Here is a 23,960-nt window from a genome sequence, read left to right as displayed (position 1 = left end):
TTTAGTGGACTTTTATTACCCAGAGAGATTTAATGGCCTTAGATGGTGTATTTTCCTTTTCCTCGCCTAGAGCTGGATTTTTTTTAAAAAAAACAGCTTCACTTAAACATTGTCTCTGGGTATTAAAGATGGGTTCCTACCATGTTCACTGTAGATCTCCAAGCTGTAAAATAAATCAAAACATATAAACAAGGATTTGTAGATCTCCCAGTTGCTGCTGTTAATCACTGAAGTGTGTAGAGCAGTTTCATAAAGACTGCAATCGGACAATTGGAAAAGAACTGAGTGTCACTGGTGGCAAGCCTCCCACAAAAACAACCTCAGAATCTCCAGGGAAATATTTAATCTGGCATCTCCAGCCTTTGAACAATATACATGGAAGGAGATATGAAAGGTGCTAAAAACATTTTTCCTGTCTGCATATTCAAATTATTCTGGAAGGTGGACAAAAATATTTTTGAAAAGTTCCCTCTCTCCCCTCAGAAAAAGAAATGAAGCTAAAATCCAATTATCAGGAAAGGACTCTGGGGTGGTGAAGTGTGAGGCTTTAGTTAATTATGTATTTTATAAATGGTCTTGAGCCAACAAACATTCAGTGAGTTCTAAGTATTGCAAGATTTACCTTTTGATAAGCAGCTGCTATTCTTGAGGACATGAATCTGAAATAACTGCGACTGTCTTTCAAGGTGGGAGCTGGGATTTGACAAACAGGAGGAGGGTGTTGCTACAGAGCACTGGGTGAATGCGTGATAGCAGATATTAACAGCGGAACTCCTTCTGAGCCCACAGAAAGCCACCAAGCAGCCGGCTGGCTCCCAGAGCCGCGAGCGGAATATGTGCCTCTAAAAGAGCCGATAAAATATTTTAATTTCCTCCCTGTGTTGTGAAATCATTGGAGGAGGAAGAAGGGGGAGGAAAAAAAAAAAAAAAAAGGCGCCTTTTGACACCTGGAGTGACAGACGCGGCGATTGCGCGGGCGGGTGGCGCTGTCCACGGTGCTGAACGGCAGCGCGGGCGGCGGGAGCTGTCCGCGGTGCCACCCGCGCGCGCGGTCACCGCGGGGAGGCGGGACAGAGCCAGCACGGGGCTTCCTCCCGCACGGGGCTGCGGCGTTTCACTGCGGGTTAAAAGGAGTTAGCAGTGAGGTATCTTAAAACCCGCTTTCTTGGATAAGAGCCGCGGGGAGCTAGGCGCGCTCTCTGAGTCTTGGTTACAGGTAGCTGCATGTTTTTCAAGAGAACACAGGGAATTAAACGGACTTAAATAGTCATTTTCTCTTTCCTAGCCCCCCAACAGAAAAATAAAAAAGAAGAAAAAAAAAAGAAAAAAAAAGCTTGTCATGCCAAGTCCACTAAAGCTGACAATAAATCTCATATTTTCGAAGTTACTTTCCAAAATAAAACTATGAAATCAGGTTAAACAGGAAGCTACATCTGAGTATTTAACAAAAAAAAAGTACTTTTAAAGATACTTAATCTACTTCATGTCGGCATTATCAGAGAAAAGAAAAGAGAGAAAGAGAATGCTCACAATTTCACACTGGTCAGTTTTATTTCTCCTTGGACAAAGATAAAATATGAAATATGGACAAGTAGAACAGACCAAATGAAGTAACACGCACGAGAAAGAGCATCTCACTCTGCACATTTTTTTTTTCCTAGGAGATATTCTAAGTGTGAACTGAAGGAGTCGCTAGATATCCTTCCTTTTATCACTAGGTGTTCTTTTAAAGCGATCCAGTAGTCAAATCGCCTGACTGAATTCCCCGCTAGACTGCAGAAATAGCCATTCATGATACTTATTTTTGACACTGCAGTTATGCCTCCATCTTAACGAAAAAAAAAATCCATGATGTTTAATAATCTCTTCACAGAATGTATATTCCTTTTCATTGGCGTTTTATGGTGTTTTAGGTAAATATGTGCGGAGGAAATCAGTAAGCTATAAGGATAAAAAGTTGTGAATTGCTGACACTTTTAGAGGTACAGGGTATCAAGGTTACAGGTAATAATTTAAATCCTACTTATTTTGCATGTCCACGATACACATATTATTTAAGAATTATCTGTGACTCACCTCTGCCATGTGCTGCTAGAACCCATAGAGTGTTTTCATCAACTTAGAATCACTGAGTATTTATTTCTGTAAAGTCAGGCTTATTCTGTGTTATTCTGTTCATATGTGTGTGTGTGGGAAAGTATCTCGGTGATATTTTCTTTGGTAATAAAAGCTGGGAGGCAGGAAAAGGAGACAAAAGATGTCTGTAGGCAGAATACAGAATGAATTAATTTTCCTTCTGGGGAACTAGGAATTGTCTTCTAATATTGGAAAGAAAGCTTAAATACGTTCAGCAAAAGCTTCACTCAGGCTGTAAAAGTCTCTGACAGTTCTGGATCAATGCATTTTAATGGATACAGAAGCAGAAGTAATTGCATTTCCAAAGAAAATCTGAAGTAGTCCACAAAGTGGGACTGTCTTTGGAATACCTGGCCAGAAGTCCGTGACTGCATTTGCAGATACAAATTCAGGATCCCATAAGTAAAATAACAAGTGCTATTGTTCTCTTTGTGTTTTGCAAAAAGCTAAACTACACAGATCCATCAGTGCAGGCAAAAAGAGTAGCATTTATCCATGGTACTAGGCTGAAAGGCAAGCTGAGTTTGGGGGAAAAAAAAAATCAGAATAGAGAGCATAATGCAAACTGTTAAATCCACAAGTTACTCTGCCCTTTAAGCAATATTACAATATCAAGCAAGTTGAGTGAAATTGAAGCATAGGAAGTATAGGTCTGTGCATTCAGCATCAGGCTATTGTAGCGCTGCCGATTCCTGTTTACTTTGCAAAAGCTGGTCGATGTTCCGTAACCACTGGGTCCAGAGCGAGTTCCTAAGGACAGTCAATATACAAGTCAGCGTATTTACACTATTTCATGCATTAATGCAAGTAAGCAACAGTTACTGAGTGCAAATATCACTACTCTTTTTAGCCTAAATCTTACTGTGTTAACCTGCATGACATAATTGTTAACCTTCTCTTTCACAACTCCAAAGCTAAGTGATTTCAACCCAGCCAGCTATTCAGATGCATGAATTGATTTTTATACCACCTCTTCTCCCTCTGCGCCCCCACCCACTCCCCCCGCCACAGACACTTTGCAGAAAATAGCTATTGTTCAGAGCAACTGAAATACTAATAGCAATTAGAAACATGTAAATAAAAGCGGGCTCTTTTCTCCTCCGACAACGCGAGGCGATCAGATCGGTTGCATAATAGAAATTGGGAAGGCTGTCTGGCAGGCAGCCTTAAGAAGAGAAGAGCTATCTCAATTTCTCTCACTTAATCTTGGCTTCGCGTCAGAAGCTGTGCAGCAGTGCAGTAGAATGAAAGCACGGCAAAAGCTTCGCCAGTAAAACGGCTGGTGCTCATTGACTCTCGCTATGTGGCGATACCTCAGCGATTTCTCGAGCCGGATTACCTATTGATTTTCCTCCTTTCTTGCCTCCCAGGTTTACTCGGCTGGACATTGTGTGTGTTTGGATTTCTCAAGGATTCTCCCCCGACTAACATGGATGTCCCACCATTCCTTGCAGTTGAAGGTTGCTCCTTGGCGCAGTGAATGAAGAACATGCAGGGATTGCTAATGGGTTTGGGAAGCGTAGACTCTCTCCTCTCTCTGTGACCATGCCGTGATCGTGTCTGAGGGCCAGCAATTTACGTATCCTCATTCTTACCCTACCGAGAAACCTGACGGCTTAGAAGGGGGAAGTAAGGCAGCGCGTGTGTGCATAGAAACATCATGAAGATTATTCCCCCTATTCTAACTAATCCAGTCTTCAGATGCACCAGTAGACTCCTTCTTTGCTTACTGTGGATTGGATATTCTCAAGGAACCACACATGTATTAAGATTTGGTAAGCTTTCCCGACACTTTTTCATCGCGCGTTTAAAACGGCATGCGATATATACGTAGGATTGTCTCAGAAGGGGGTGCTGGGGGAGAGCCGGGACGTGCTCCCGGAGTCAGGCACCGAAGTCTCTCTTTATTTTGCATCCGGAGGGATGAATTGCTGTATGTGTTGTTTTCTGTCGCTGCAGCTCATTGTAGCCGTAGTAACGGCATGATGATGGTGATAATTATAATAACAATAGACAGAAAAATGACTGGCAAACGTGTTTGCCTGAGGCTCTGCGGAGCTTCCGTGGCTTCCTCGCAATGTATCTGTTTTGATTCCGCTGTAGTGGGAAGCACGGCTAACACGGTGCTTGCTTAGTTAAAACCTGTCAACTAGTTGTTAAGTTTCTGCCTCCCGGCTCCGGTCCATCGGAGCAGATTCCGTATGGATGCGGCGCTGAAAGTGGAGACCTTTGCGCTGGTTTCACTTCAGTGGCATTTAGTGTTAGAGAGGAGATGATTTATGCCTTGTTCGGTGAAAAAGAATGGCCTTTGTTATATGTTTCAGGAAAAAAAAAAAAGCATCTTTTCTCTTCCGGGAAAGTTATATGAGTCACCCTCCCCTTCGCTCGCCTCACTCCCCACTCGTCCCCATCAAAAAAAAAAAAAAAAAGGGGGGGAAAAAAAAAAGTACAAGTCATAGATCTGGATGAAATTTCAAGGAGAACAAAGCGGTTTCTGAGATCACGGGGCCCACGGGAACCGTGAAACTAACCTTAACAGCTCTGTGTGTGTGTGTGTAACCTTAACAGCTCTGTCTGTCTGTCTGTAAGAGAGTAGGAGGGAGAGTGAGATATTTCTGCTGCTGCATCCCCTACAGAAGTTTTGTGGTAGGAAAGGGCAGGTCGGGGCAGGGCCCGGCGTCCCCAGGAGGGCTCCGCGGACACCGCGGCCGTGGAGGGGAGAAGAGCAGGGAGAGGGTGGAAAGTTGCGTCCCCCGGCAAGCGACACCGCCTGCGCCCCTGGCAGCGCTGCTGGACGCAGGGAACGACCTCCCGCAACTGGCCACGACGCCACTGGCTGCAGCAGCCCCTGCGTCCATTTCCATGGGACACTGAAAGCTCTGTCTTCGCTTGTAAGAAGTAGCATTTGCGCGCGCGTGTGTGTGTATGTGGGTGTGGGGGGGTGCGCTTTTTTAAAATCTCCCCCCACCCCCCCGAACCCCTCCCGCACACTCTTTCATGTTGACAGGAGGATTGGTAACGATTTAAAAAGTCACGATGCTGTTACTGTTCTCGCGTGCTGAATTCCTAGTAGCACTTATTTTCTGCTTCCATCTGGTCTAAAGGTGGTGCTTAAAGCACGTTGCTCTTAGCAACCGTCTTCAGGAATGCTTGTTTCTTTGGACATGGCTAAACGGCTCTGTACATCATCGCGGGGTTTGTTTTGCATTCAGTCTGCTCCATAATCATGACCGTAAAATTAGTGCCAGGGCTGACTGATATCCGGTACCGTCCAGCTGTCTGTCCGTACATGAAACGGGATTTATGGGAAGTGCCGAGGCTCAGTATCCAGGAGTCTGATTTGCTTTCGTGGGTAGCTATGCAAACAAACAAACTCCAGTCACGCCGTTTAGAAAGATGTGAACTATCTTCATTCTGACTAGCATCCCTGTTGAATTTAGTTCAGTGTGCTTATAAACCTATTCCTGGTGTGCAGCGTTTTGGCAATGATTTTAATAATATTTAATCCCGCGACTGAAGGGGGCTCCGGTAGCGGGACTCCATGCGCAGCAACATGGTCGCACATGTATGTCTCTTTCCGGACTAACTTCCCTTCCAAACCGCCTCTTGGGCTGTTAACGAGTTATGCTCCTCCGGTATTTGTAGCAGCAAACTATGAGTCTGCTTCTGAGTCACGAAACACTTTCTCTTGTCCTTAAAAATGATTGTCACCCATCTGAGGCTCAGGGAAAAGAAGCAGGGAGTGGCTGCTTGGTTTATTTTAGTATGGAAAATCTTCGACGTTAAAGCACAAGGAAGACTTTCCCCTCGCTCAGCCAGGCCTGTTGCACGTCTCTGCTTTGGGGAGTCTGGCTTTAGTCTAGTTCTGGTGTACAGGACCTGGAGAGCAGCCCAGCTCCTTCTTCAGAGGGTTACATCTCTCCGTCCCTCTAGAGGGGAGGAGAGAAGGAGCAGGAAGAGCTTTGCTAATGTTCGGGAGAGGATTTTCCTATCGGATTCCTATGCTCTCCGTCCCTTCAAAACGCCCTTGCCCCCATGGGGGCAGGAAGCCCGTCGCCTTCCCGAGGAGATGCGAGAGGCGAGGAGATCCCCCCCAAAAGGCAGCCCGCCAGCCCCCGCTCCTCTTGCTCAGCCAGCAGTGCTATGGCAACAGGGGAGAGCTTGAAGCCTGCCAGAGCTCCAGCCCCCTCATTCCTCCTGTGCAAATTAACCACCATGGATTCGCATTGTCCTTCCCACGGCTTCTGTCATTGTTGGGACTAGCCAGCGCGCCCTCTTTTCCTCTCCCTTTCTCGTTCCCAAACTCTCTTTTAGCAACCACACCGGGGAGTCGAACCGCCTGGGTTATCTGTCAAAGGCAGAGGGGTATTTTTGTCTGCGCGCTAGAGAGCAGACGCTGGAGCGGCTAGAGAGGTGGAGTAATTCGCTGACGGGCAGCACTGAGGTTTCCTGTGTGGTGCAGTGACTCCCGGACACCTGCCTTCTGCTACTGGAATAGGGCAGTGTAGCGTTTGGACATCACATCAGCCACCCCTGCTAAATCACACTTTGCTTTAGGGGGCACGCTACCAAAATGCCTCCTTTACCGTTTTGGAAGAGCTTCCCCAAAGCGAGGAAACTATGAGGGCGAGGTTTGTACTCGAGGGTTTCCAACAGGAGCCGTCCTAAACCATTGCTGCGGATTTAAAAAGCAGGTCCCAGGCTGAGAAAGGAGAAAAGCAGCCGTCGGAGTAGTGGCTTAACATTTTTCTCACCTGAGCTAAATGTGATAGAAACCTTTCCCTTATCTTTTGGCACCATACAAAAGCAAAATCAGGTGATTGTGGGAGATCCGCTCCGTTACCGAGAATCATGCCTCGTCGCTTGTCGATTCACTGCCCTTGGTGGGAGCAGATCCAGGGTAGTGACTCCCGAGAAGCACCATCACGCAGGAGAGTAACTCCAACACCGGTCCGCCCTCTGTCTCTGGATATGTCCGACAGCACCCAAAAACACATCACATTTGCTCAGGCCCTCTCGCAGCTACATTTTCCTGCTTTGGGGCAGCCCAGCACTTTGCAGCATAAGGCTCAACAACAGCTCTGAGAGCTGTTAATGAGCCATTAAGGGGTGTTAACTATCCGTGATTCCTCACCTGAGCTTGTAGGAACCTATTCTGCTAGTTCTTCCCCAAGGCAATGTGAGACGAGGTATTTCAAGCCCCTCTTTTCTTCTTCCTTCCCACAATCGACACTTATTTTAGCTTTGCGGTTTGATGTGTTCCCCATCAACCCTCTTCATTTAAATATCCACTTTCGGGTTTGGTCCCTGTTACAGACCTCTGCTTTAGGAGAGTGTGTGAAACTCTGGCCCGATTCTTGTTTTCAGGCTTACCGGGGATTTCGTTCTCTCGCTACTATATGTTCAAAAAGAAGGGGGAACATAAGCAGAGGCCCATGTCTGTAACCTAGACTTCTTGCTGCTTTGGCGTTGGGGTATTTCCAGGGAAAGCTGCCTTGAAGCAGATGGAAAGAAGACCTCAATACTACGCGTTAAAATGACGCTTATAGAAAGGAGGGTATCCCCTTTCTCCAGAAGCCTTAAAGCAAAAGAAACCCAAGAAACCCTAGAGGAAGAAATGCCTTCCAAAGAAAGAAGGGGTAGTTTTGAACCCCCAGATTTATTTCCCGCTACTGATTTCATTTTGAAAAAGCACGCCCAACAAAAACGTAGCAGATTTCTATTACCATCCACGACATCAAAATAAGAGTAAAATTTGTAGAACAGTGAAGTGCTTATTGTGGTCAAGCCCGATTTGGGACTGAAGAAAAACTGACCTTATTTCTTGGCTCCATTATCGGAATACAGAAAGGGGAATTATTGCACAGTAGAGACTTCTTCGGTGAAAGTCTGGTACGGGTTTCATCTGAGATACTACTTTATTGAGCTGCTTGAGCTTATGCAAATTGTATTTCTTTTTGTAGATTTTTTTTTTACAAGAGACTTCTTAGCAAAATCAGAGAAAAGCCCAACTCTGCAGTTGCCAGTAGGTGCCTAGCAATACGCTTCTGGGAAATGACCATTTTGACATACCATATCATTTAAAACCACCAAAGACCTGGAAGAGTAGTGAAAACTAGCTCTCTGCAAACGGGTGCAGACAGGAGTGTTCCAGAGAAAGGCTCCTGCTGAGTAACCAAGTCGTGCTTTGTTAGAGCGGGCCTGAATTAGCCCTACTGGATGTGCCCTTTATTTGGGATATTTCACTGGCATTCTTTTAGCAGAGGGATGTAGACTGTCTTGTCTGCCCGTATTTAGGAGAGAATTTAAGAGAGAATTGCGACAATGTACATTTCTGCTTCGGGTGTGGAAGGCTGTTTGCCTTCAGATCAAGAATGCCATGAAAATCTACAGTACAAGTTCTTCCTGTAGCAGTCCTCAGACGTCCATGGTTTGGTAATCCCATTTAGAGGCAATGAAAATTTTATTGTCAAAGACAAGAAGCTCTATCTATGTGTTAACGTTCTCCTAGAGAGGAGTTCGAAATCGGTCTTATAAACAACAACAGAAATCTTTGAAGGAAGCGCAAGGTTAAGAGCCTCGGGAAGGCAGCGAGGAGGTGAGAAGCATTGTTATTGACTGGTCTAGATTAAACAGCGCAGAGGAAGATTTCAATTTGATAACGTCACAACCCTTCCTGTTTTTCTTTGCTGCTTCTGCTGACAATTTTGTAAGGTAATTAAATTGGCTGATTGAAGTCACAGTGGTCATGGGGCGATAAAGACCATTCGGATTTAATGGAATTTAGAAACAACAGCGCACTGCACACAACTCTCACAGAACAAGAATTTTAATGACTCATTCAGGGTGCTGACTAAAGCGAACGTCCTGGACGAGTTTAATTGAAAGGGCAAAGCAGATTAGCTGTATACAGTCTTTATTGAAGTAGATAGGGGAATTAGAATTATCCTTTTAAAAGACTCATTATTGCGCTATCAAGATTTAATGTAGGTTAAGAACGCTTTCAATCATGTGCGCTTTTTGGAATATCCCTCCATTCTTTCACCCCACTGTTCGGAACACCAATAGACTTATAAAAGGATTTTCCACGCTATTGTCCGATGAATCAAGTGATGAGAAATAGCTTTCACTTCTTTCCAACTATTACTTGTCTTTGAAGCGGTGCAAACTTCAAGCCATACCTCCCATTTCAATGTGGGTGATGAGTGAAATGGTTTCTGTTGCTGGAGATAAGAACCAGAGAAAAAGAGATTTACTTGCATTTCCTAAACACGAATATTAAAGATTTGCCACTTTATAAAAGAGAAAATCCCCCTGCTTTAGGAAAAACTACCAAATATTTTGTAGTTATCGCAAAAAATGGCAGGTCTTCATCCCTTATTAATTTATTGACCTTGTCGCTTTCTTAGCTCTAACCTTCACCCTCTATAATCTCTTCTAGAGGAACAATTACTAGAAGTTCGGTCAATAATGCAAAAGAGAAACTAGAAGGTCACTTATTTCCATACTCCTCAATCTGCAAGGCAAATTAATGATTCCTGAATATCTCCTAATAATGTTATGCTGCAATGTATGTTGGAAGATTAGATTAAGCAATATGATAACATCCTATCATTTTGCAGCTGCAATTGGAATATGGAGAATAGAAGACACTACCATATTATCTATCTATCTATCTATCTATCTATCTATCTATCTATCTATCTATCTATCTATCTATATTCCCTGCGTCTTTTGGCTCCTACAGTGTTTAACAGTTTTATGTTTACATAATGCCTTCAATTTAAGCAAACAAAGATTTTACTAATACAAAGAATACTTACCAAACATTCAATGATCCTCATTCCTGTTATTGAGTTCAGCCAGCTCTGGATAAACTAGATTATAGTGTAACACTCTACAAAACACTAAACATAAACTCATGAAATATTGGATTAAAACCTTTTTTTTTTTCTTCATTCCCTTCCAGATAAAACTGGAATTGATCCATAGGTACTGTTCCCCAGACTGTTCTTTTTACATTAGCTACAAAAAATATACCTGGATCAAAACTTGCAAGTGGTTTGGATTGGCTTGTATTGAGATTTCATTTTAAGAGAATTACTAGATATTAACAATTTATGAAATGTTTGATGTATGTTTCACACAAAACACATATTCTCAAAAAAAAAAAAAAAAAAAAAACACCAAAAACTTTTTAGGTGTTTCCATTGCCAGATCCTTCTGCTTGGGGGACAAATGCAGGTTCTTTTTTACTTTTATGACCAGGTGTCTATAGCAATGTGAGTGAAACTTTAAAGTTCTTTTGGAAATACATTCATTCACATTAGTTGAATGTCTGTTTCTTTATGTTCTGTGTATTTTCTATGTCCATTTCAAACTCTTTAAAATCTCCTTTTCCACAAAATGGTTATTTTCATTTAAATACAGTTAAATTAGAAATGATAAAAATCTCTGTAGATTTTTCAGTATGAAAAAAAATTTATGGAGTCACTAATTCTTTTTATTAGACTTAATAACACTCTGACAGAATAGCAGTCTGGAGAGAGCTCCATACACTTTTAGAAACTCTTCGGGAGACTTCAATATTTTTTTAAACCAGTGTGTGACAATTTCTTCTCCCTGCCTCTTTTATTTTATTTTACTTTATTATTATTATTATTTAAATCTTTTATGTTACTATTCTAATGGGATCATCCTATATTTTCTCATTTCATAAATAATCGATTTGATTTCAGTCATGCTGTGAAATCTTTAAAGCACCAAATGATCCTTGTTGTGCTTCTAAGAAGATGAATGGAATTAGTAATGTTGTTTCATGTGGTGAGAAAACATTTTTGAAAGTGAATTGCTTTTTTTGCACCTTGAAACATTTGATCCTTTCCCTCACTTAATCTTTTTCTTTCTTTTTTTTTTTCTTTATTTTTCAGTTAGGCAAAATAATCACTTACATACCCCCAAAAGGAGTATCTATTCAAATGCCGCTTTGTGATCCTTTTTGGAAAGTGCTATGGCCTTCTAATTTCCTGGTATAAGCAATTAAAAAAAGGAAGGTTCATCTCACCGATTTTTGTTTGCCTAAAAAGTGGACTTCTATTCGTAGCCAGATTTTACACTGCATAAAATGAAGAGTGAAGATAATAGAAGGATATGATTATGTTGACAGAGACACTATAATTCTTACTGGACAAAAGTTAGCTCTGATGAATATTGCTTTTCATGACATCAGAAATGTGGAGCAAATGAAAGTGGATGGAGTACTGATTTTTTTTTTTTCAGGTTTTATGGGTTTTCTAACCACATACTTAACTAAAATACTCAGGAGAGATTTTAACAGAGAAAAATGGATTTGTTAATGGATTTGTTCCTGACATTAAATTGTAAAAATGCTGTAACAGAAACTGTTAGCTAGTTCTGCTGAAAAATCATCAGCAAATGGGTAGTGATTGTTTCATAGTGAGAAACTTGAATTAGTCCACTAAATAAGGACTTAAAAATAAATATATTTAAATGATCCCTTAGTCTAATGAATTCTGTTGAGTTTTGTTTGAGCTTTTTTTGTTCAATCCTGTTTGTTTGAGGGTGAAAATTTGTCAAATTTGATTAAAAAGATGCAGAACTACTATTAAAACGTTAGGTCAGCTCTGGAGGAACACACTGTCTAAAAGTGTTGTACTTATCTTAATCTAAAAGTAGCTGTTATTTTGAAACTCTTTTTTCTCATGAGGTAACTGATGCTGAATTGAAAACACTTTTATTAAAATGCTCATTTATGTGCATCGGCGCTATAGTGGGTAATAATCTAGGTAAATTTATTAAGGATTAATTTATAATTGAACTTACCAGGCTTTTATCTTTCTTCAGGAACTAAATATATATCAGTTAAATCAGTCAGTGTGTATTTATACTGTTATTTAAAAGTTACACAATTAGAATATGGCTTACTGAACAGCCCATAATAAACTTAATTACACCAGTAACCATAATATTTTTACAGGAAATATCAGAGCCTAGTAGCTCACAATGTTCAAATTTATGACTTTCATCTTTTTTGTTTTTTTTTTAAACGAGTAATCAAATGTTTTAAGTGCTGCTTCAACATTTCCCATTCTAAAGCCCCGAAGAAAGTAATTCTGTTAATTGGAGATCACTCAAATCTTCTGTTCATACTTGTATTTTCAGAATCAATTCTGTATCATCAGTCAAAACCAGTCACTTAAAATGTCAGCGAAATACATTATTTGATTATTCAGGGCTAAGTTGATTTATGTTAGTTAAAATCACACTATATTTTTATGTTTGAATTTACCACTGGAATACTTTCATTAGCATTATTTAATAACACAGTATAAACCAAATTCAATATTTTGAGAATAAATTCAACTACTGATTTTTTTTTTTTTTTATCTGGGAAGGATATACCCATTGACTAAAGATGTTGTTTTCTGGTATCGGCAAATACAACTTGTTTCATTGATCAAAAACTGCTAGGTAATCAGAAACTTTTTGTGCTACGTAGAAGTATACATGAATAACAATAATGAGCACAAAGATTACATATTCTGTAACATGGGAGTGTTTTCTAAAGCAATAACTTCATTGATATTCAACAACATTTATCCTCCTAGGCAGGAAATCTTTAAAAGAAATTTCATGTTACTTATACATTAAGGAATTAGGTAAAGCGGTACATTAGAGAAATTAAAGTCATGCAGAATACTTTAAATCAGGGAAATATATAGCTCTAAAAATATTGCATCATCCTATTTTTTGATATTACATTTCTTAACCTGAAAAGATACATTCAGATTGTTGTGTACATTCTACTTATTTGGACAGCTCGAAATGATTATATTATTCATATAGAAAATTTAAGAAGTTATCATCATATATTCACATATTACACAAAATAATCATTATTCTTCCTTCATCTTGTGTCACTTAACATGGACCAATATCAGGACTCAACTTTAGGGGAATCTAATTTGTAATGTTAATAATTACCCAAATTCTACTCTTGTATAATGTTTGATATTTTCATGATTTTCTATATCTAAAGAAAACCTCCTATAAGTATTTTCTTTTTAAAAAAATCAGATTGAAAGAGAATTTTAAAACAGTATCTTTTCAATGTAATAAATATATATTTTTAAAAATATATATTCTCCCTTCCTTGCTTCCTTCCTTGCTTCCTTCCTTCTCTCTCTGAGTTTCAAGGAAATCCTTCCAAAAAATCCTTGAAAAAGGATTCAAAAATCCTTCAGATTTGAAAGAACTTTGTTCTTAAGTTAGACCACTTTGAGCTGCGATTTTTGGTCAACACATTTTTTGGGGACTCACCCTTATACCATAAGATGGAGAGTACTGGACTACTTAGGTGTGCTCCAAAATACCCCTAACTCTCAGTTTTTTTTTTTTTTTTTTTTTTTTTTTTTTTTCCAAACAGTTCCACAGGAGTGGAGCTGTTAATGGGAGTGTTAATGAAGATGTATTAAAGGGCACCAGTGGTGAAAATACAGAACACAAGGGGATTTGGAATCATTAATGAAACAAAGGCCTATTTACTTAGGCAATGTATAACCATGCAATTAGGAAGATTTTTGTTGTTCAATTAAAATCCTTTGTTGATTATATCTAATAAATATATATATTGCTTATATGAAGGAAGACAATATAATTACATATTTCTGGACAAATTTGATCTTTTCCTAGTCTTGAAGGAAACATAGACAGAGCTAATTCAGAGGAAGTGATAAACCCTGTTCATGCTTCATCTGTAAGTAGCTGAGGAAAGAAAATGGAAATTTGTGAAGGATACATGTGACTTACTTTCAGTACTGCTATATACATTTGTCTGAATGTCCTTGAGAAAGGAAGACTGTAAAATATGGCTATTATTAAGGTTTATGTCTTCAGATCTCAGCAGACTCTATCATTCACAACATTCAATATGCCCGAAGAAACTTATTTTGTGACTGTGATACGACAAAGAAAAACGCATCCAAAAATCTATTATATTGGATCTCTTAATAACTTTTCAAACCTATCTGAAGAAAAAAAAACATTTAAATATCAAATCAACATTGTCCAGTCACAGTATTTTCAGTATTAACTACTTTTCACCTTCTGTACTTAGAAGTGGAGATTTATGCATTTCTATATTTTGGAGATTGTTAACATTAATTAAAAACTGTTTTGTTGTAAATTAGAGTAAGATTATATCATATGGTTATATAAACCATATGGTCGCTTTCCCACATCCCCGTGGTACGACAGAGTCCTGCGTTGAATGCAGGATGCTCCCTGTCTCATAAATACAAGAGCTCTCTCCACATTATTTATTTATTTATTTTTATTTTTCAGTTTGCAAAGAGGTTATAATAGAAACTTATGGGATCTTTTTCCTGTTTTCCCAAGCAGTTTCAAAAATCCTGTTTATATTGGGGCTTCTCTGAGTATACTGATTTCTTATTCAACAGAACCAATCATTTATAAGGACTGAGAATCAAAATCTATTTATATCATCTGTTCCACTGTGCTTATGTATTTAGAAAAGTAAACAGCATTATTTTCATTAACCTGCATTAACAATATATTACCAGAATTTTGATAATGAGTATTTTTATTACTGATATTTGGCAACAGTTTCAGAGTGACACAGTACCTTTGCAAACTAAGCATAAGAACTAGCTCTTATGGTAACAGTATTACAAATATGAGCTTGCATGAATGTGCACACGTACACACATTTTCTTGAGATGGTCCAAATGCAGAAAAAAAGCAGAGTTTGCATGAGTTTATTTTAACAAAAGCTGGGGGAATTCCTTGAGGATCCATCAAAAGTCCTTCATGGAATGGCTCGTGAGGATTATCTGTTTGCTTCCTGACAAGTAGTGTGAGCATGGGATAACAAGGAACTGTGAAGGCAGCAGAAACCTTTTACACACAGTGATATCTTCCTGAATATTTTTAAAGTGTCAGTGAAAACAAAAATCTTTCGTAAAAGAAGCTATGTAATCTAAAAAAAAAAAAAAAAAAAAAAAAAAAAAAAAAAAAAAGGGAATACAAGAATAAGCTTATTCATGAAGAAAAAAAGAGAACTAGATGTTGGCCACTGGCCTGTACTGGATGAGGTTAAATGGCTCCTTTGTATGCTACATTCTGGCTGTTCTTATGTTCCCTGCAAGGTGCAAAATTATAAAATATAGAAACTAATGTGCTACTGTGTTATTACTGGACATGAAGATGAAGATTAAAAAACAAATAACACAGCCTTCATATATGTTGAAATAATGTGAATGTTTTAGACATTGTATAGGAAAAGAAAATTTAAAAATAAATGTTAAATATCATGTAAATAAATAGTATATGAACAGTAAATATGTGGAACAGAAATAGAAAGAAATAATACTGTAGCTGGGGACATGATAACATCCTACATTTGCCTTTTTGCAGGACCACCAGCATGTCTTCTTTTTTTTTAAATACAGCATCTATAGGAAAATATAGCATGTTTTGTAGCATGTCATTTCATAGGATAAAGAGGGTTGCTTTAGTAACTTGGGACTATCCTTAGAGCATTCCAGGTGAAATAATGATTACATGCTGGGCAATTTCCATTCTATAAGGTCCCTATGCAGTAGTGAAGTTAGTCTAATGAAAATAGGAGACATATAGGATGCTATCTGTGATTACACAGGCTTGTGTCCAACTATCAGTTTCTTGTATTACTTCTCTCAAAAGAAGAATGTGTTTAGCCTGGGTAAAAATGCCGAAAAATTTCCTAGCAACTTGGAGCTGAGTAATAGCAGAACCCATTTTAGCTTGTCTATCCAAAAAAGGATACTATTCTTTCTGGACACTGATATTAGTGGCTTAGAGATTACAAAAGTACTATTTTAAGAGCAGAGAAACTGGAGAGTGTAGTTTCATATTATAAACAAACCCTGTGTTGCCGAGAAATATTATTGTGTCGCATGAAAAGAACTATTGGCCATTGTTAGATCAATAGATCACTCTCATCGTTACCTCTATAGGAGAAGGTTTATTATTCAAAATGATTCAGCAGCTCAGTAGTGGCTGTTGAAAATTCAAAGCCCAGAAGGACAACTGGCTCATTGGTTCCATAAATAAAACAGCCTGATTTCATCATTTGGTACCTTCACAGGGCAAATCATGAAGCTCTTGATACCTTATTAAGGCACTGTGTTCATATGCTATAACCATTACAGAAGAAAAGAAAATGTAGTGTTTTTATCCCTATGTTGAGGTGCTTCTCATGTGCCAGCTCTAGAAGTACTTTCCTTTGCACAATATAAAATGGAGAACTATAAATAACTCAACACCTTAATATGAAGGAAATGATACAGTTATGAAATAACTGACTAAAGATGAATTTGAAGACACATGGCTCAAGAATCTTGCCCTAATACTCATTCATCTGATTTAGCTTTTCTTGAAAAGAGATCTCTCTAGTGCTTGTCTGAGTAGACATTGCTCTGTAAAACAGATATGTGTGGGTAATATCCTGAGAAATATACAAATAGTGTAATATACACAAATTGACCAATTAGTGTTGGTCAAAAAGAACTACCAACCAACCAAAATAAGCCTATCTTAAAATGGTCACAGATTTAAATAAGGTTTTGAATAACAGCCGACAGTCCTCAGGAATCTACAAATGGAGGTCACTTTTTAACATACTAAAGTCTTCTGAAAAATGATTTAAAAAGTGAAGTCTTGTAAAGAAAGTGCTACAATTGGATTTTTTGGTACTTTTTACTGATATGCCATATTCAATTAGAAATGGAAAGATTATATTTCAGAACTTAATGTCTCAGTTTTGGGTTTTGGTAAATCAAACTCTTAAGTTCACTCTAATCCTGCTTAATTAAGTGTTCAGTTTCAGACTGTATCGAGATAAAATTCTTACATGTACGTTGCAAAACATAGTAATTGCTTTTTAACAGTAATCATAACAGAATCATAAGATTCCATACGAAATAATAAATAAATAAGACAGAAAGAAACATGCATCAATTATTTAAACTTTTTCAAATGTCATTCTTACGTACATAGCATATAGATATCCTCCCAAATGAATATGCACATATTATAGTTTAGTTAACATGTTCTTTAGGTCTGCTCAAGAGGACTGAAAAATAAAAAAAAGTTGTAAAATGATAATATTTCTTTTCGTATGTGAAATTCTGAACTGTGTTTTGAGTCAGCATTCTGAAGGATCTGTCATTTTGAATGAGGTCTTTTTTTTCGATAAACACAAATATTACTACTTTGTTTTGCAATCTATTTACAATAAGTTTTCTTTAAGTCTGCTGAAATAATCTTTAAATCTTACAGTTATACAAAAGCCGTAGGAATTCCACATTGTAAGCAAACCATAAATTATACCACTTTCAAATATAATAGAAATCTAGATAATAATCTTCTGATAATAGAGTGCTCAAAAAGGACTTTGCAGTGGTTCCTAAGTCTCTAAGGGAATATTTGAAAATTACTTCCCATTAAGTAGAACTGTAAATTATTAAATTGTTAACTGTTGCTGAAAAATTCTCTGTGGATATTGTTTCTGTGGAAAAGGGATCTCCCAAAGGAAACAAAATCAGGTAGAACTAGGCCTTCTTTTGTTCATGTATGAAGCTGTTCAAGAACTTGTTGAAGAACAAGTGTTTCAGCTTTGCTATGCAAAACTCTGCATATGGGCACAGGTGTCAGTAAACCATATAGACTAGTTTGCATGCTTAATGAACTTTTTTTTTAAAATAAAATTATGAAACAGATATTGTCTGACCCAGTCTGTAAAGTTCTGCTAAAACCAGAGATTTGCAATTTGTTGATGAAATTCTGAATTGTTTGAGGTGAAAAAAAGACTGACTAAAAATGTGTCAATCACTTCAAATATGCTGAATATATAAAACAGCTGTATTATTATCAAAACTCTCTCCAAAAAAAGAGTATCATACAGCTTAATAATTAATGGCTTCTTATTCTGTTTCAAAATAAATTAGTTGGCTAAAATGACTTATTACAAAACAATAAGACCTGAATCAGCAAAGAAACTGCATACCATAAGCAATTATCAAATGCTTAGAACAGTTGTGGTTTGATTTGTTATGAGATTATTTGAGATACAAAGTACTGGTTGTTTACTCTTTCTTTAAAAATGTAAATATCTTGAAATATTGCTGAAATAGCAGAGTATAAGTAGGAATACGGTTATATTTTGGACCATCTAACTCCTGTGGGGTTAGAACACATGAAGGTTAACATTCAACATTAAATGTTCTTTGTTTATCAATGTATATTGCATCTAGGTGAGGAAAAATGCATCACATATTAGTTGATTTTACTTTTGCTTCACTATTGAGGTTTCTGTTTTCTCACACTTGCCATGCTGAGTCTCCGACTGGTAGGAGATCGTGTTTCTCTCATGTTTTTTAATGTTCTGTTGCTGGTGTAACTTCAAAGGCAGGGGTTCTTCTCGTAGAGAATTTCATAACTGAATAAAGAGTGGTAAATAGGAAGGTCAACACATAGCAAATGTCTTTTTGGAGAGTCAGTGTCAAGAGAATTCTGATTCAATTATGCAACAGATATGTCTGCTAAGGAAGGTACTGGAGTATTTAAGAATTAATTCCTCACCTTGCAGTAGAGTCAGGAAATGTCAATGACCACCTGGAATAAGGGTTTGCTGGGAAATATAAAGTCTCAGTACTTATTTCTGCTTATGTTGTTTTGTTTCAAAAACATTTCAGGGCATTTTGATTTTTAAGGGAGAAGTAAGCCATTAGTATTTTGTATCTCAGATAATCTTACAGCAAATCAAACCACAACTGTACTAAGCACTTGTATGTGAATTGCACATATCAGCAAGCTACAAGGTATAAAAATGGAGTCTGAGCTGGCAACAACAAAATGTAGTATAGGTGCAAAACCTTGATGCAGAACCCCTTATTAGTCTTCTGGAAGAAGTTTTAGGTATTCTCTTCTCATACAAAATAATTCTGTTTTGTAAACCTACACTTAAACTAAATATTCCTACATAATATTAGCATTACTAAACAACATAGGCCGAGTATCTTTCTGTACAGTTCCAGGGAAGCCAGTGTATAAGCAGTGGGAAGCATCAGGAGGGGTGGTACAATGTGACTTTAGAACATAAAAGATGTGACTATATTTGCACCTGATTTTTAAGAGGGCTGAGCACTTTCTGTTTGATAAGAACCCATGGAAATGGCAACACTATACAGTGACTATTAGCTAAATATACTAGGTTTTTTCCAATATTGCAATTTCCCAATTTCTTAGGATGGTCATGTTTAGGATGATAATTTTAAACTTTTAATCATCAGACACTATTATAGACAATATTTATTCTACTATAGACACATTCTATAGTGCTTTTTAAGGAAAATAGATTCTGAAGATCAAATATTCCATACTCCATATCCAAGGCTTTCCTGAATCTACAGTGATCTAAGCTGAACCCTTTCAGAGCTGGCTTAGAAAAATGTATCGTGGGTGGCCAGATGAGCTGCAAATCAATGCATCTCTGTAAGGAGGCTTAAATCTGGTGCTGAAAATATTTTAAGTATCTGTCTACTCAGAATTATATTATCCAATAGCTTAAGGATTGTAATGAATGCCTTCAGTAATATCAAAATTAAATATTCACCACAACGTGATTAAAGTTTTTGCTTTAGTTTTACAATTATTATCATATTTTTTATACAATTTCCATCTTCAGAAAGGATTCTGCAACTTCCTTTCCAAATTTAAAATAGTTTATTAAAATAATAAAATAGTTTTGAAAATCCCTCTGGGTCATGCAAAGAAAAAAATATGGACTCAATTTCACTGTTTTGTAAAATAAATGTTATTTTGAAGCATATATATCAAATCAAAACAGATGGATCTAGAAACAAAACATATGGGTGTACATATGTTAAAACATTCTTTAAAATGGACCCCTTACGAACCTTGATATATTATTGTTGGGAAATACAACATGCTCTGTTGGTACAGTTACTTTTGTTGACTTCTAGATAATGATAGAAATATAGTAAATAGCTAAAAACAAACAAGCAAAAAATACTTTTAAAATTTAAAATCAGTGGGTGCTGGAAATTTAATAGCAAATTACACAGCAAAATTTCTTTATAATTGCTTCCAGTTTAAGCCTGTTAGTATAACATATGAGTAACTTTTTTCTTCTGTTTTTAAGCTGATTGAAATGTAGACATCAAAATATGAAATACCTTCAAGCAATAACTAAATAATGTAAATAATTTGTTTTCTTTTGCAAAATATGATAGTGTTCTCTAACTCATTTCAGCTGTTTTCCTGGCTATCTCCTGGAATATTTAAGTACCAGTGTCTTAATACATGCGTTCAGCAGACTGCATAATGGATTTAACAATGAATGGAATTAACCTTTATGTATGAAGGAAATATCATGAGAGATAACTTGGCAGAGTATTTACAATAAATATTATTTTTTTCTATAAGTGTACTTTCCACTATTTCTTTTTTTTTCAGAGAAAGTAAATGCTTTCTAATTAACATATTGCTTCTCACCTAACATGCTGGTGAATACCTATAATATTTAAATAATGAAGTTTTCCTCTGCACTCTGGCTACTTTAAATAAATGAGTATTGCCATACAACCACAACCCTGTATTAAGAGCAAAGTAATGAATAATAGCTCCTGGACTTCCCTGTCCCCCCCACCTTTTTTGTTTTGTTTTGTTTTATATTCCTTTTCCATTAATTTCTTTCTTCATTAATCCCACAGCTTTATCCGTCCTGTGCAATTTGAAGCTCGAGAAAACAAATTAAGAAAAAAAAATCAGTTAATTGACTTTATTTGCTTTAATGCTGCTACTCCATATTATCTGCTTTCTTAAATTGAGTTTGGGATTGCCAGCTTTAGGGGTATTACACTGCATTTTGGGATGCTGCCAGCATATCCTGAACAAATATATTTAAATCAAAGCTAAGCTGCTTAAAATATTCATGTTATGCTCTTAGTACGGTTTAGAGAAATGTGAAACCATTTAAGGCTTGCAAACCTCTTTTATGGCCAAAAATGTATTTGAACTGTCAGGCATATAGTCTGAATTGATAGTCACTGTTAACTTTTTTAATAGGGAATGGTTTCATTGTCTTATTAGCAATGATACTTTTAAAGGCTAATTCATTTGAAATGTGTGGCATAGGAGAGCCATGTGTTTTTACAGAGGTACAATGAATCATTTCTAACTGCAAACAGTTGGGGAAAAGGAATATTCTTAAGAAAAAATCATACATAGATAGAAATACATGTCTGTTATGAACAGTTAAATATGTTTGCTCTATACATTTCACTTTTACGCATTGAGCAGAAATTGGAATATTTTATTTAATAATACACTAATTCAAACGTCAATGTGTCTGTTAATAGTAAAGCAAAAGATATATTCTATGTATACATATTGTATTCTGGAGAGAATCTGGGGAAAAAAAGAGTTTTTGATGAAGCTCTGAAGCCAGTTTCTAGTTTCTCTCTGAAGCCAGTTTCTCTTTGTGCCCCTTTTTTTTTTTTTCCAGTAAGATAATTTATCTCCTCGGAAACTGGTCTATAATAATTTTGCAGAAATCTATTTTTTCTTCAGTTCTGTCCTAAGCTTACATGGAAAAACAGTTACTGCTAAAACCAGTAGAAATTGGTGGAAGATTAGCAATGAATATGTCACTATCAGATCTGGATCTAAGGCTTTACCATGTCTTTTTACAGACAAATTGAAATCAGTGAAAGTTTCTGTGGGAAGACTGGAAATTAACTGAAAGCTAAAAACTGAATAAGGAATGCTATATTTTTTCTGATGTGATTAATCACTTGAGAGAACAAAAATGTAAAATGATGTGATATAATCTCATAAATTTAAATATGACATGAGCCATCAATATTTGATCTATTATTAGTTAATTAATAAAGTAAAAAAATTGTCTAGAAGCTATAGGCATTCTCTATTCAAAGTTTAATAGTATATTTTTATATAGTCACATTGTGTTAATTAAAATATTAATCTAGATTCATAATTGTGGTTTCAAGTAAACTCTGAGATGAGATAAATATCTGTAATTTGAGTACATATTATGTAACCAAATTTTGTTACTTCAGGCTATTTATTCTTGAATTAAATTTTTATTTTATTTTATGGAAAACCCTGAAGTGAACAACTCTGAAAAGATAGAAGACATTTTGTGTTTCAAATTAGTCTAGGGATGATAGATTGTTGCCACATTAGAGTATGAGATAAAATACGCTTTTTTTTCTCCCAGCTATTCATCTAAAGCAATTAGGGGCCATATTTTCTTCCTATCTGAATGAGCACATTGTTACAGAACTCTCCCCCCCAAATTAAATTTTTTTTAAGATTTATAAACCTCACGATTTATGTTGAAGTGGTCTCTGCAGGTGTCTGTCTACCTGCCTACCTCAAGCAGAAACACATATCTGCAAGTTGAAAGCATACAGAGAATGTGAGGGGCTTTAAGCCCAAGCCGTGTCCAGGTGTAATGGTACCCTATGGGAATAGCTAATCAGCAACAGCCACCTCATGTAGATTGTCCTCTGTAGGGAAGGGAGAAGGTGCAGCATATATATCCTGGCCCTAGTGTTAATGATAACACTACTACTGTTGAGAAAAGACTCTGAGTGCATTTGTAAACAGGTGTGTTGCATATATAGGCATATATATATGTATATATATATATATATATAAAATTTCTCTATCAGATTAGTATTCTCTTATTTTAGATTTCTGGTGAAAAAGATGATTTTGTATCATCATCACTATCTAAGATCTCTTCATAGACATATGTTTATAGACACACATATATATATCATATAATTTCACTAAAGTAAATGGAAAAAAAAATCCTCCTTCCTTCTTCTCAGGTATTTGGATCAAGCAAATACAGATACACTGAAAATTTTGTAATAGACAGAAGTAATCCTAAAGCAGCATAAACTGAATATAGCAGGTATAAGCTGAACAGTCAGCTACAGTAGTTGGACTTTGCTGGTACAGTGGTAAATCTGTAGAACAGTGTAAATGCAAGCAATAAAAATCCTGATAGCATTAAGTCATTTTGCTTTAAAATACAAATTCATGCAAATGATGTATTGAGAAAAAACGGACTTCCATGACAATAAAGAGTGATTTTTAAGAGTTTTTGTTGAAAATTACAAAAAGCTGAATTCTCCATTTGCCTTCACTTCTGAACAATTCTTTGCTATGAAATTGTAAGCTTGCAAAGAGAGAGAAGTGCCACCAAATAATCTCAGCTCACAGTGTGGCTGTTGATATACAAATATCTAGTCAATGTGACTAATTCATCAATGATATTTTATATACTTGGGGAGTTCAATGACATGCTATTATATGGGCTATCGAACCCACCCAGGTCAGAGGTTTTGAGGGAGTGGATTTTGTATGTATATGAAATATTTTCCATGAGCTGTGATCCACAGATTCTTCTGTGTCTCCGGGAGTCCCAATTCCCAATTTCCTTGCCAAACTAGAATCACACCCAGCTGAATGTCCAAAAATAGGTATTTGAAACTCAAATGGAACCAGTGTAGGTAAAGAACTGCTTTTGTTTTCCAATTCTAAACTTGCACTTACTCTTTTTTTTTTTTTTTCCAGTTCTGCACTCTGTAAAAGACTTATTTCTGTATGACATTTCTGTGTAGTGTCTTTGCTATTTTTCCATGCAGTTAAAGTATTTGTCCAGATTTACAACCCCTTTATCCTGG

This window comes from Tinamus guttatus, unplaced genomic scaffold (assembly GCF_059628265.1).
Source record: "Tinamus guttatus ecotype Peru unplaced genomic scaffold, ASM5962826v1 Tinamus_guttatus_pri_ptg000036l, whole genome shotgun sequence".
Lineage (NCBI taxonomy): Eukaryota > Metazoa > Chordata > Aves > Tinamiformes > Tinamidae > Tinamus > Tinamus guttatus.
Note: the sequence above shows the minus strand (reverse complement) of the source record.